Source organism: Rousettus aegyptiacus, unplaced genomic scaffold (assembly GCF_014176215.1).
Source record: "Rousettus aegyptiacus isolate mRouAeg1 unplaced genomic scaffold, mRouAeg1.p scaffold_m13_p_8, whole genome shotgun sequence".
Classification (NCBI taxonomy): Eukaryota; Metazoa; Chordata; class Mammalia; order Chiroptera; family Pteropodidae; genus Rousettus; species Rousettus aegyptiacus.
The window spans coordinates 44,936,878-44,951,415 of record NW_023416311.1 but is presented as its reverse complement, the minus strand read 5'-3'; the positions used below and the strand labels follow the sequence as shown (position 1 = coordinate 44,951,415).

The 14,538-nt window shown below is 38.3% G+C and overlaps 1 protein-coding gene across 2 annotated transcripts in view; it reads right to left on the bottom strand.

Moving 5' to 3' along the window:
• Positions 1-14,538, bottom strand: part of PJA2 (praja ring finger ubiquitin ligase 2) — a 284,158-nt gene that overhangs the window by 262,745 nt on the left and 6,875 nt on the right. For both annotated transcript variants that reach the window (XM_016137236.2, XM_016137237.2), the window contains exon 2: positions 13,867-14,055. The gene's annotated coding sequence lies outside the window, so the exon portion shown is untranslated. The remainder of the gene's footprint in view (positions 1-13,866; positions 14,056-14,538) is intronic.

The following is a 14,538-nucleotide window of genomic DNA, read 5'->3' as shown; positions in this document are numbered from 1 at the left end:
TTATGAGCAAGAACTAAGAGGTTCTTTCACAGCTTCTCTCTGAGACTTTGGAAACAACCACTCTCTGAGCCATATAACAGCCCACATATGGACCAAGGGGTAGAGTGTGAGGTGAAAGAACCTTTACACTTCAGACTCGAGGGTCTTTGTTGCAGGAAGCCAAAGCAAGAAAGAAAAAAAAAAATGGAGATAATTCCATTCACGAGATCTTGTGAGACAGCCCTAATATTCATCCTTGGGCCGTTCCCAGTGCTCATAACCACCTTTTCCTCACTGGATTGCTGGCTGCTTCCCCGGGTCACATCCCACTGGACGAGGGTCATCCCTGCCAGAATTTACTATTCCCAAGGAACAGCAACATTTTATTGTTTTTGTAATTAAATATTGTTATTCTAAGAAGATGGTGAACTTTTCAAATGCAAGGATAATATTTTTTGTCTCTTTGGTAGGGCTTAGCACAATATTAGGCATAGAGCAAGCAGTTGATAATTCCTCATTAACCTGATTTGACATTAGTTTGGTTCTTATTGTTAGTAATTCAAAACTATAAGGTTGCTCAAAGGTATAAACAAAAAGAAAAAATCTCTCCTTCCTGGCTATCACTCAGGACAACATTGCTTGGAAAAGATTAAAACATTTTGTCTCTACCAACCATTTCCCTTGGAAGCCAAGCCAAGCCTGTAATGCTGATTAACAATGTTAATGTTCTTCCGTAGGCGGACAGGCAACTGGAGGCTGGCTTCTCACCTTCCCCCTCTTCCTTAGATGGAATGACTTAACTCCTCTCATTTTCAGAGAGAGGAAAAGAGGGGAAGAGAGAGACCAAGACTTATTTACAGTTATGTAGACACTGCCTGGTATACACATGTCCTACAGGAATTTCGAAAGCAGTGAACTTTAAACTACAACAAAAGTGCTCTATGCTTAACCCTGACCACCATTATCAAAATAAATTAGGAACCAAGAAGAGACATGATGCTTTAGGCTGTTTAAGGACCTTCTCACTGAAGCCAGTGAGGTTTCAGTATCAGAAATAACTGTAGCCTCTAGATCTCAGTGACTGTGGGAAAAAAAAAATACCACAACACACCTGGCACATTATAGTCTTTCAGCTTGTAGTTTATTTATATTTTGCCATGCGCTTACTTGACTAGCAGACCCTGTTTCTCTCAAAAATTTTTATTGCCAGACCTCTCACACTGCCAGATCTCTCCGGTGATTACTGGCTGTGTGCCAGTTTGCCCTTTGGCATAAATGAAATGACTTCTGGTTACAACTAAGTTTGATAAAGTATGTTTATCTATGGCAACGAGAAGTGAGTACTGGTCCAATAGTCAATACATTTTAGCCTAATTCCTTTCTGGCCTTTGGCAAAAACCTCACCTCTCTGGGCCCCGTTTGCATACCTGTAAACGAGCAGGTTGGACTAGATGACTTAAATGGTCCTTCCCAATTCTAACGTCCTGTGCTATCATCATCTATAAGAGAATAGGGTTAACAGAGAGACGTCCAATTGAAAACCAGAAGTCATGTTCTTGAGGTCCTTGCCTTGCCATTAAACAACTCATTAAACCTTCCCGAGACTTGATTTCTTTCAACTTTTAAGATCCATTCCAGTTCTAAATACTATAATTTTTATGATATTGCTTATTGAGTCTGAAAATATATCAAACATAAGTTCTCAGAAATTACCTTTGAGATTTTCATACCACACAGATTGCATCACATAAACAACCCAATCTGATCATCAACCCCCAGCATTTACTGTGCAAACAAATGGTTTATCAGCACAACTGTGCAGGAGTGAGAGGATGCATATTTGGCAAACACCATTCAGTAGCAATGGTTCTACTTGCCCTATCATAACTGCCTTTTAAATCACCATTAATATTTAGCACAATTACTACCTCATTGTCTGGTTTTCATGAGGTTAAACATTGTGCCAAGTAGATAAATTCTATATTTTTCACACTCTGGATTGCTTGCTTTCTACCGAATGGTGCTATTGGCAAACAGCCAACAAGCGCAGATTGGCACCTTTATACAACCGGCCAGTGGAAAACTCTGTGCCTGTTGAGGTGTTTATGTAACCTGCTTCCTGTAGTAGGTTCTGCTTTAGAGTTGGACCAAGTCGTCACCTTCCTCCCCTAGGAAAGAGTCATTTTTTGGTACCGCCTTGATCGTGGCTGACTGCTGAGCAAAAAAATGGCTACTTTCAAAGAGCTACATCTGTAAGAGAGAGGGAGCCTGCATTGTTCTAGGGTGCTGACTTTGTGCTCATCATTTTCCATTCTGTTTTACTGGCTTTCTGTTAAATGAGAGAAACGGAAGTGCTGGCTGCCAAAGATGGTTTGAATCCTCATCTGGCAGCTGCCAGAGTCAAAGAGGGAGGAAGAGAATGGGAAGTAACAATTATTAAGCACCTCCTGTGTTGCCAGACGCTGCTTAACACAGTCAATGATCATGAGGTGACATCAACATGACGGAATCCCAGGGGCCCAAACAATGTGGCCAGGTTACTGACTGTCTCCATCTCCCAGTTCTACTTTTCCCTGCTTGAATATTCTTACACCCGCTCTCTTCATAAGATGACCACCAGCAGCCTCACTCTCACATTCTCCTAGCTTAGCAAGCCCACAGATAGAAGACTTCTCCCTCCTGCATCTTTATAGCAATCCCGGTGAAGATTCAGATTGGCATTGCTACGTCACGTGTTCGTGATTGAACCAACCCTCACTCCCACCTCCAGGGCATGATGAGTGTATTCAGGAGTCAAGACAGCACAGTGGTGAATAGCCCCAGTGTGGAGTTTGGGGGAATTTCTTTAAAGAATCAAAAGAAGAGGAATGGTAATCCTTGCTAGATAGATAAAAACTCCGTCTATCCAAATGGCTACCCCAGTTCATTGCAATGAGCCACTTAAGAATAATGTCAGTTTGAGTTGTCAGTTTGAATGCTTTCTCTAGCAAAACTAAATCAAGAACCTAAAAGGAAAAGTGAAGGGTAGTTTACCAAGGCTCAATGGACATATATTAACATACATTTATCAGACAAACTACATAAATATCTTTTTTTCATTTTTTGATGACTCTTGTACAGAAATGGCAGTTAGCTTTCTCCTGGATACATATGCAGTCATCTAGATTTAAAGGCATATGGTCTATCTTGGATCACTTACAAATTGCAAGATGTCTCTGAAGCCAAGCTTGCTGCTTATTTCATGCCCTGCACATTTAATTACTGCTTGATGTGAACGAAGCGTTTTATCTGAAGATATGCACCACTGAAATCTTAGCTGAGTTCAGTCATAAAACAACAGTCTTCAACAGATCGAGGCAATCCTAGAGGGAAGTTTGTGAAGAAAGTTGGCTTGAACTACCTCACTATGTCATAAATGTTTGGAATCAGTCTGATCATTGCTGGATAAGATAACAAATATGTGTTCTTAGCTTAGTACTTTTCTGGAAAATTCTAAAAAACAAAATTCTTCTATTGCGGTTAATCGGTATTAGTTAACCATGACAGAGGTTGGCCCTGAAAGAGAGAAGGTATTTCCCTTACTCACTTGTTTTTTTGGGGGGAGGGTGGGGAGGTTGGTTACGCTTTACTTTTAGTTTGGTACAAACTAACTTCTCCGCAGCACAAGTTTTCTTAGCTCTGCTCTTTGGCTTTCCTTCCATGTGTTCATGTCAGTTAAACCATGCCTCTACCTAGTCATCTTAGATAAAACTAGCCTGGGACAGGGAGCAGTGACTGGGGAGCCTGTATAACCTGAGATTTCGGCAGATAAACAGCTCATGAGTTTGGGTTGTTTTATCTCATGGGTTGCTCTACCAGTTTCTAAGTATGTAAAAGTTAAATGTCAGGAAACAGCTAGGCTTATGATGATGACCAAGGAAAATAATGTTAATGAACTAATCGGCACAGTATATGGCACATGCCCTTCACCTAAAGTGGTTGCCATATTGTTAACATTTCAAGGCTGCTCTCCATGTACATTTTTCATATTGGAGCACTTGGGGTGGTGAGGGGTAGCAACTGGCCACTTCTGGCTCCTATATGCCCACTCTTAAATAGCCTTTGCTTTTCCTTTCTCTACTGTCTTCCCTCCGTAGTGAGTAACTCAGAAGAAATGGGGGTGGGGCGGGGGAAATTTAAGCTCTGATCCGAAGAAAAAGAATAGAGAAAGTAATTCTCCTGACTTCAAACTCCTTTAAAGCATGGCATGTTATCTCCTCCTTCTGAGTCTTCACACAGGCTGTTCTTTCAACCAGGAACATTTTTCCTCATATGTTTCATGAGCCTTCTCACAATCAAGGTCTTAGTTTATATTCCATTCTTTCTAGAAAGCTTTGGCTGAACCTTGCCATGAAGTTGCAGTTAGATTTTGCACCTTCTAGGTTTTCTATGCCCCCTGGCACGTTAGAGCTCTCTCATCACTTTAGTGCTCACACTAGTGACTGGCACTGGCAGAGACTCTTGAGTTCTAGGAAGGGCAGAGATCAGGTGTGCTTCTTTGATCTTTATCTATCATTGTATCCTCAGCACCTACCACAGTGCCTGGCCAAGTGCAGCTTCCATAACTGCCCTTACTTAGAAACACGCCATTTAAAAAAAAAAAAAAAAAAAAGCTCAAGGATCATTACTTTTTTGTATCTCCTCAGTTATCTGTCTCTCAGTACAGCACTGCTATTGTGGTGAAAATGTACCATAGCTGTGCTGGCGAGTAGAGTAGCCACTAGCCACATGCTGCTACTGAGGATTTATGTGGCTAGTGCAACTGGGGTCTTACAATAATTTAATTTATTTTTAATTTTAATTAAGTTTAAATTTAAGTTTAAATTTAAATAGCTATACATGCTATCATATCTGCTGGCACAGTCCAAGAGCCTGAGGTTTAAAAGTTTCTTTCCAGGAGCTTTAACCCTAGAAACTTTCACTTTTTGGAGGGATACGATTATCACAAAATTCAGAAGTTTGGCAGTAACACCCAAGTTTAATTATTGCTTAGAACCCTGTTCCCAAACAACACATACATTGTGTCATTTGTTGGGTGATACAGAATGTCCAATATTAAGCAAAGGAGTACAGTGCCTGCATTAGAATGCCTGCTCCGATACCTTCTAGATGTGACCTCAGCAATTACTTAATATCTTATGTCTCACTTTTCTTATCTATACAATAAAGCCGAAATAGTGTGTGGGTATATGTGTGTCTGTGGGAGGGCTAGAGAGAGAGAGGGAAAAAGAGAGTGAGCTACTAGTCCAGAGCAGGGCACATAATATGTTCTCAAAAATGCTAATCATCATGGTTATTTAATTCTTCCATGTTTCTAAATCTACATATATGTGTACACACACACACACACACACACACACACACACACACACACAAACACCCCCCCCCCCGAATATACCCACTAAATTTGCTCCATAAGTTTTGATCGGAAGAATAAGAATGGAAGTGTAAAGTGCTATGACAAGGTTGAGGATAGGTACAATGGAATGTTAAACTGGAACTTTATTAGGGAACTTAACTCATTTTTTAAAAAAGTAAAGTATCTTGAAGTGTCGTATTTGAAGAGCAACAATGTTTGAAGTAGGGCGTAGATTTTGTGCTTGTAGGAAGGCTTTGCTGCAAGCATTTCTATTCTTCATTTGCGTCACCTGTTTGGGCTGCCCTTTTGCCAACTTCTCAATAGGCAAAGTGTTCAGTGGGCAGCTTGCCTTGTACCATGCACCAAGGGGACTGAAATAAGTTGATGCAATGAGTACAAAATCCAACCTTTTATTTTCACTATTCAAATCAATGTGCTGTACAATGTTTGTGTATTCTTTGTGGTCCTTTAGCCCCATTAGAAAACTGTGTGAGTGAGGGTGGGAGACAAGGAGACGGTTCCAAGAATCAGTAGCTGATTTGCAAGCCTGAGGAGCTTGCATGAAAGACAGCAGTAAAAGTCAGTCACCAGCTCTGATATTTATAGTGAGAGGGAGAAAAGAAAGAAGAAAAAGCCATGAAATGTTGTTAGGAAGTCAGAGAAATAGAGCTACTCAATATAACTCATACCTTACTACCTGGTCTTCATTTTTTAAAAAAGTTTTTATGTATGATGTATATGTGGGGTCTTTTTAAAATATATATAGGGAATGGAAATAAGAAACTGTACTCCCTCTTATCAATGGTATATGGTAAGTTACTATATTCCTTTGATATAAGAAATTGAAATGGACTAACCACAAAACAGGAAGATGAGATGTAAAAAGCAATATGCATCCTTTTTTTCTTGCTTTTTTTAGGTCAGAAATTGGGGAATTATGCTGAATTTCAAATAATCTGCCTGGTCTCAATACAAAACTGCTGCATATTTTTCAAATTGAAATGCATTGTAAAAAATCATTTTATAAAATATATTTTGCACAGTAAGAACACAGAAAAAAAGTAATTCTCACATGATATTAGAAGACTATCTAGTGGCTCGCGAAGAAGAAACAATACAATACTTTACAAACAGCACACATTCATTTTATTGTCAATACTCACAAATAAATACATAGCAATAATAGGGAGTCTCAGATGCTTTGAAAACTGTTGGAACAACTGAAATGCCACAGAATTAGGGAGTTTTAACATGCCCTGATGAACTGTCACTATTGTAAGGCCAGAATTAACTGGACTTATTGCTTGTTTTTGTAACTTTGTTTTATTATTATCTTGGGGAGAATAGGCCATGGTGCTTGGAATTCTAATTGCCCCACCACACTTGGAGTGTACTCCCTTATATTACCTAGCAACTGGAAAGTAGGCGAGCATTTGGGAGGAGAATATGCTCAAATATACAGTAAAGTACAAAACATGTGTGTATCCTTTCTTTAAATGTCTTGTTGGGCCTTGGAAAAGCATTTGTCTCAGCACTAAAACTGCTCCTGGAATTACTATCAAGACCCTTTGGGGTGCTTACAAAAGCATTCACCTTTGTGAGGCCACTGAGTTTCCACTGCAGTGAGTTAACCCAACTAGCAACAATTACAGAATGATAGAGTCTGAAGGAAGAGCTTCTCTTTCTACCCCTTATTTTGCATGAGAGAAAACTGGAACCCAGAGGTTGATGGCTTTGCCCAGGCTGCACCCTGGTCAAAGGTAAGACTGGTGCTAGAACAGCACCCCCTGACCCTCACCTAGTGTTCCTTTGACCACAGCATGCTCCCTGGTAGTCTGTGGTACCAGCATCTACTCCAACATTTAGCACATAGTAGGCTCTCAATAAATGTGTACTTAGTAATGGAAAGACCTGAGAGTCTTAATATTTTTTAAAAAAATCATTTAAAATTAGTCAAAAGCACCTAATAAATCTGATGTTCCAAACCTGATGTTTGGAAAGGCTAGCCAATTGCTAACAAAACCATTATGACAAGAAGGGGGTCTCCTGAATACTATAAACAGGGGGAAAGAATTCAAGTATAGCCTGTAGTAACAAGCTGAGACTTATCTCATGATAGTGAGGAACTGGAAAAGCTGGTAACCCGTGACTACTGTATCAGCAGCACTAAAACATCCTCGGTTCTGATGGAGAAAAACATAGCGTGAGATTCCTTTGCTTTCTGCTGCTATTCAAACAGCAGGTGTATGTTCAGAATGGGCCTTTTAGAGAAAACAGGATGAAATTTTGACAGTGAAAGGTCTTGAGATAACCACAGTAATGAGAATGACCACTGGGGGGAAGAGCATTCTTCTTTTCTATTGAGTTTGAATATACCTATTTTGAACATTTTTATTCAAAAAAATGGAAATTTTGCTTAATTTCCATTTATCCTGTTCTAAGTGTACCAACCCTGCAAAGCAGAGGCATGATTGATCTTAAAATGTCAATCTCTCACCCAAGGAGATGATGAAAAGATTTATTTAAAGAATAAAATGTCATATGGGTTCTTAGGAGAAAAGCTCCTGGGTTTGGATTTTCTTTGACAGTTAGGCTTCCGAACGAGTAATATTCCCTCTCCATCCATCTTACAGCAGCTCCCCAGATAGCTGTGAGTGCAGACATCCACACTGGCAAACGCTTCCCTGTATTAACCTCCTTTTTGGCAGTTCATCTACCTGGGTGCTGACTCGGTAAAGAGTTCTCAATACTGAAAGGAAAAATCCTCAGGACTTTGGGGCAGTGATAAAATTCTACTGCTGGATACACTTATCCCAGTGAAAATGCATCCACTAGGCTGGGGTTCAGGAATTCAATGTCTTTGGTTGAGGGAATCAGGGAGGCAAGTGAAACCCACAGTTTGGAACACTCACCTAAGTACAGTTTAAACTATGATTGGGTACAGAAAACGTGAACAAATTCATCAGGGAGCCTGAAGACTTCATAGCACCTCCATACAGTCTGCATGTTGAAGGTTTAATATGTGCATTATGCTGTATTTCCAGCATCTACCTGCCTAACACATAGTAGGCATTTGGTGATTATTTATTAAAATAATTCAATGTTAAATTTACAGAATATCTCCCAATAGTTTAGATGTGAACAGAAACTTTATATTGTTTGTGAATATGTATCCATTTTTTTTATGACTCTTTAAATTAAAGAACAAAACAAACAAAAATTAGTTTGGAGACATCTTGAAGTGCTGTCTAAATTGGCTTCCTAATTCAAAGAGAATCTTACTTAAATCATCCTAGATTGATAAATTCTATTTCTAAAGACCTTTAGATGGAGAATGGCTGCATATAAAGTCCAGTGACTTGGTGCCTAGGTTTTCTTTGTGTGAAAGTAAATAATTCTTGTTCTTCAGGCTTTCCGTATTTTCCAGATAATGGGCAAGATTAATGGTCCATGTTACCATTGCACCTGACCAGCTGGAGGGACCTCTAGTCATCCTGATAGCCTGGAAAACTTGGTTCCTCTCCTCATTCTTGAAGTCATTACGGAGGAGCAAAAAAGCAGGCTAGAGAATCCTTTTCATTGCAGAAAACCAGACTAAGGAAGAACCACTCCAAAGACAGGAATCTGTGATCTGTTCTCACTTGTAGGGAGCCTGAGGAATGAGTCAGTCTCTTTAAGAACCACCAGGATGACACAACTGAAAAGCTCTTATCTGTGTTTTTAAGGATGGGGAGGGACAGAGGGCATAGGTGAGAATACAGCTGCAGTCGGCTATTCTGAAGTGTTTGGAGGGCGTGGTCCCAAGAAAGTGAAAATGAAGGTTTCATTTTCAACAAAATTTCTATGTTGAAATCCTAACCCCCAAAGGTGATGCTGTTAGAAGGTGGGACCTTAGGGAGGTACTGAGGAATGGTGTTAGTGCTCTAAAAAAGAGTCTCCACAGAGCTCCCATCCTCTTCCACCATTTGAGGACTCAGAAATTTGCCACTGGGAGGAGGACCCTCACCCAACCATGCTAGCACTCTGATCTCATATTTTCAGCCTCCAGATCCGTAAGTGGTAATTTCTGTTTATAAGCTGCCCATTCTGTGGCATATTGTTATAGCAGCCTGAACTGACTAAGACAGGGCCAAACTAAGAATGCTCCTAGTTCATTCTCTAAGGAGTAAGTCCACCAGGAAACCTCCTAGTCCTAGCTGTCAGATAATGCAAGGTTCATTCATTTATTTATTCATTCAACAAAGAGAGCAGCTCAGACCAATATTATGTATTTGCTTGGTAAATATGTCTGCTTCATAGTAGAGAATCAAGCAAGAAACACGTGATTTGGAACTGTTATAAATAATTTCTGTAGGTTACACACTTACATGTTTATGGTTCAAACATACCAAGGGCAAAGGGAATATTCTCAAAATAAAATTATCCTTCAAAAATTATTAAAAAGCCTTGAAAATTTTTAAATTGAAAAGATAGGTTAGCATTAAGTCAGAGTCTGAATGTACCAGAACTACCATGTCTTAGCGAATTTACTCCCTGAAGGACAGCAAAATATACATGAAACTGGAAATACACAGACTTTTGGTTCCCCAAAGGCTGTAGGGAAATACATAATTTATTGGGAATCTGTGGGGAAAAAGACAATTTATCCTTTCAGTTAAGTCTCATTTTACATTTTTGAATTTTGAATGATTTATTGATTCTTGATGACCATTTCTCTATGAGACACTGAGAAAGTAAGTTAAATGTTTTAGAATGTTTTCTCTAAATACCTTTCATAAAATTTAAGTATGTTGCTTTTCATTTGTACAGATCTTGGATGCTATTTTATCTCCTTTGTGTCAATAACCACCATAGGGAAAAAAAGCTTCTCACCCATTCCTTATTAAGTTGGTATCTATATGGCTGTAAATGAAGACATTGGCTTTATGCACAAACCACTACAGTTAGATTGTTGCAGAAATATGAATTAATTACTGCAGAACCAATGCAATGCTGTTACCAGGAACCAGAGAAGTAAATAGAGAATTCAAGGCAATACCTATAAGCAAAAGTCATTGGGATCTGTATCTGAATCATGGTGGGTGTGATGGAGAGACTGAGAAAACCTCACCACAGCACATGGAACTTTCTCCTTAGGAGAGCCTTGTGGCTCATTGTGCTTGTCAAGTAGGCTAATGTGCCTGTAAATTTCCCCTGACAGAAAACACATCACAGCAGCAGCACGAGAAAACAACACAACCAAACTGTGGAAGACTGAAAGCCCAGTGCTTTCAAGGGTGATCAGAATATAACAGAGTGAAAAAATACAAGGCATTGAAAATAAACAAAGGCTAGGAAGAAATGAGATCACTTTCTAAGAAAAAATCATTTATCACTTATAGATCAAAGGAAATGCTTCTCACACAGCCATTTTTACATATTATTTCACAGTCTCCGTTCAAGGTCAAAAATATCAGAGAGCAAAAAGAATATGACTCAAGGTTTAGGATTTATCATGACAGGCCTTTGTAATTGCATAAATATTAAATATGTAGAAATAACTGTAAGCACATTATCTCCACATCTCCACATGTTGCTTTAATTTTTAATGTAATCTTTTATCCGCCTTTCCCTCAGCTGGCTGTAGGTTTGTGATTTGCATAGCTAGAATGATCCAGTGTTATCAATTTAGTAATGAAGTCACTCATTGAGCAGAAGAGGTTTCAAAGGATTATACAAAGCAGTAGGAAAGAAGAGTGTGGAAATGAAATTTTATGTTTCAGGTAAATGAAAAGTTTATTTAAGAGCACATTTTCTCATTGTTAAGTTTAATATGGCCACTTTAAAATGAACTTGGAAAATAGAGAAGCAGGAAATAAGGACCCACATTTTCATCTTCTAACTAGTGTCTTATGTTTTGGTCTTTTATACCTACACATATATATTTTTAACATAGCTATAATCATAATTATGCCTATGTGTGTATAATTTTGCAACCTATCTTTTCTCTTATTAATATGCTTTTCATAACTATAATTTTTATGACAATAAAATAATAAAAGAAAAAGGGGTCCGAATTTACTTCACCCACTAAGTTTATGGTGGCTAGCAGAGCAGAATGGTTAAGAACCCGATATTGGAACCAGATGGATCAAATACCAGCTCTGCTACCTAACTATGCAGATTTGGGCAGGTTAGTAAAGGCTGTGCCTCAATTTCCTCCTCTATAAAACAGGGGTAATAACAGTGTCTCTATTAGAATGTTCTTGTGAGACTTGAAGGAAATGATCCATGGAAAGCACTTAGCTTGGCTTTACCATACTAAAACTATTAAAGACAGAAAAGTCAAATACATTACATACTTTTTTTTTCTTTTCAAAGAAAACTCGAGTCCTACAAAACTGAATTTCTTGAACCATTTCTCTCATCCCAAAAGTTCCTATGTGGCTTTTGCCAGGAACAACTCCTGGCTTCCACCAATAACCAGACTTTTATGGTTAACACTTCTTTGCTTTGCTTTATATTTCAATATGTAGGGATGCTTCCCAAAAAAATTTAGCTTGGTTTTACCTGTTATTGAATTTGATATAAGTGGAGCCACACGCGCACGCACGCATACACATGATAAGCATACAACTTAAGGTTTGGTTTTGTTGTGATGGGAAAGCTTTGGATAGGGAATCAGAAAACCTGGCTTTTAGTGTGGTCTCCATAGATCTTGGGCAAATATTTTTGCCGCTTTGTGGCCTCCATGTAAAATGTCTGTATGTGCCAAGTGTCTTTGAAGTTTAGAGTACTAAATTATTAAGCCCTTCCTATTTGAGTATTTTGTTAACATATGAAAAATCAGAGCCAAAGAGAATCTAGAGAAAGGTCTGGGGCCTGGTGGAAATAAAACTCCTCTTCCCCAAAATCATGCCAATAATCATGTCAGCAAACAAAAGGCTATAGAAAAATGAAAGTAATGATCCTACATCACAACTAATTTTCCCATCTCTGATATGTACACATTTAGACATATTATTGGCCTTAATTATTTCATGCATAGAAAATATTTTTCCTTGGATAAATTATAGCTATAAAGACTCAATGTCAAAAGTTCAGAGTTCAAATAAGTAATCACATAGTATATGTTTTCATGCACAGGGTAAGTTTCGAACATTTTATAATGTTCTGTATACATTATATTTATACTATTCTATAAAAGTCTTTGTATTTTTCCCAATGCTTTGGTAAGTATTACAGGTTGGCTCATTCGATGTCCATTCTATTCTTCTCTTATGGTGGTTTTCATAATATAGATACTAGACGCTTAAAACATTTCCTAGATGTATCTGTACCTAGAGCTATGGATATGAATTAGGTCTGTCAGATAAACTCATGCAAGATTTAGAAAACATAAAAGAAGTCGGGACATACTTCTGACCTCTTTTGGCTGTATTTCTCCTATAATTGAGGTCAAAGAAATAGTTTTCTACATGGTGTTCTATGGTCCATTATTTAGCCCCCTGGAAGACAATACGCAGTTTAGCAGTCATGGCAGCAGTAGCATTTGGATGTTCCTGAAACCTGTGTTCCAGTAGTCCTTAGCAGTAATAGCTTCACTGATACATCAACTCTGTATTGTACTGGAATCATTCATTCTTGGGGGCTCAGTTTGTAACTCACTTCTTGAATCCTGACATGGATTTTTGTAAGCACCCTCTATTAAATACCTTCCTGCTTAAAATACCTAGAATTGTTTTTGTTTGTTTACACTGAACCCTGACTATGACACTCTAAATTTCATTTTGGAAAATATATGCACTATAACCCAAGGATTAATATAACATAACTCTATAAAATGCTGTATCAAAAAGAGGATTTTAAAGCCAGAAAATGCAAGCTATCCCATTTAATAGCTTTATATCCTTAAGTAAGTTATTTAACCTCTGTACCTAAGTTTCTATATACATAAAAGAGATATTAATATACTAATCTTATAGAGTTGTGAGACTTAAATAAGGCAACACAAGTAGAGCACCTAGTATAGACTGGTCGCTCACTATATGGTGTTCATTTCTTTCTATCCCCATATTTTACTTCCTTTAGTGATAGAGATGATTATTAAAAAATTTGGGGGGAAATTCTCTTTAAAGGGCTTTTATTTAAAAAAAAACATACAGAAATGAAAAGATTTAGTGCTGATTCACAAAGACAAGAGGAATAGCTTAAATGAAGCTCAAGAGCAAACAGTTCTATTATGAGCCAGAGTGACCCACTATGAGTACTACCAATTCACTGCACCTGGTAGCTCAGGGCCCAAATAATCATTAATTCACTCAACAAATATTTATTAAGCTTCGACATTGCTAGACACTACTTTACTCACTAAGACACAGCAGTGGATCAAAAGGTCCTGACTTCTAGGAGCTTGCATTATATTGGGAGAGACAGACATATAAGTCAATTATTTCAAATAGAAAGACTCTAAAGAAAAGGCACCCTTATTTCAGCTTGCTTTCTCTTACCTTCTCAGCAGTTTATTTTGTTACTTGACTCATTCTCTCTCAGCTTTCTTTCATGGGAGCGAAAGCACAGGAGGTGAAGATTATGCCAACAATGTCAAGATTCTCTTAGGTAGGTGAGTAGTTTTGGAATCGGTGAAAGGTCTGGGGCCTGTTACCATTTCATGGATGTCAGCAGAAAACATGAGATGCCTGGATTAGAGACAAATAAACATGTCAAAGGGGCATGAGCATGATGTTGTCACTAGTTTCCTACATCCCCCAAATCTCATGGAGCGTAAGGGGAAAGGTCCAGGTCATACACAGTATATTTCTGTCACAGCCAAGGAATATTAAACTTGGACGATTTACTGCTTTCATAGTGTTTGTTAAGTAAGCCCACTCTGTGTTTGGGAGAAGATATTACTTAGTTGCTTAAGGTTGCTTATTGAAAATGCAACACTGAGAAATTACTTGAGTAATGAATAGTCAGGGCTTTGCATTCTTGGCATACACAGAAACAATGTATAGAGATTTCCGGGGCCCTTGCTAGACTGCTTTTCCCAACAGGTAAAGGGGAGAAAATGATTGAACTCTCTATTAAAGTTTGATCCAATCATAATTATGAAATTTTATAAAGTTCTTAGAATTTTGTCCCTGCCCCCTTCCACTTTTTCACCTTATGTGTGACATATT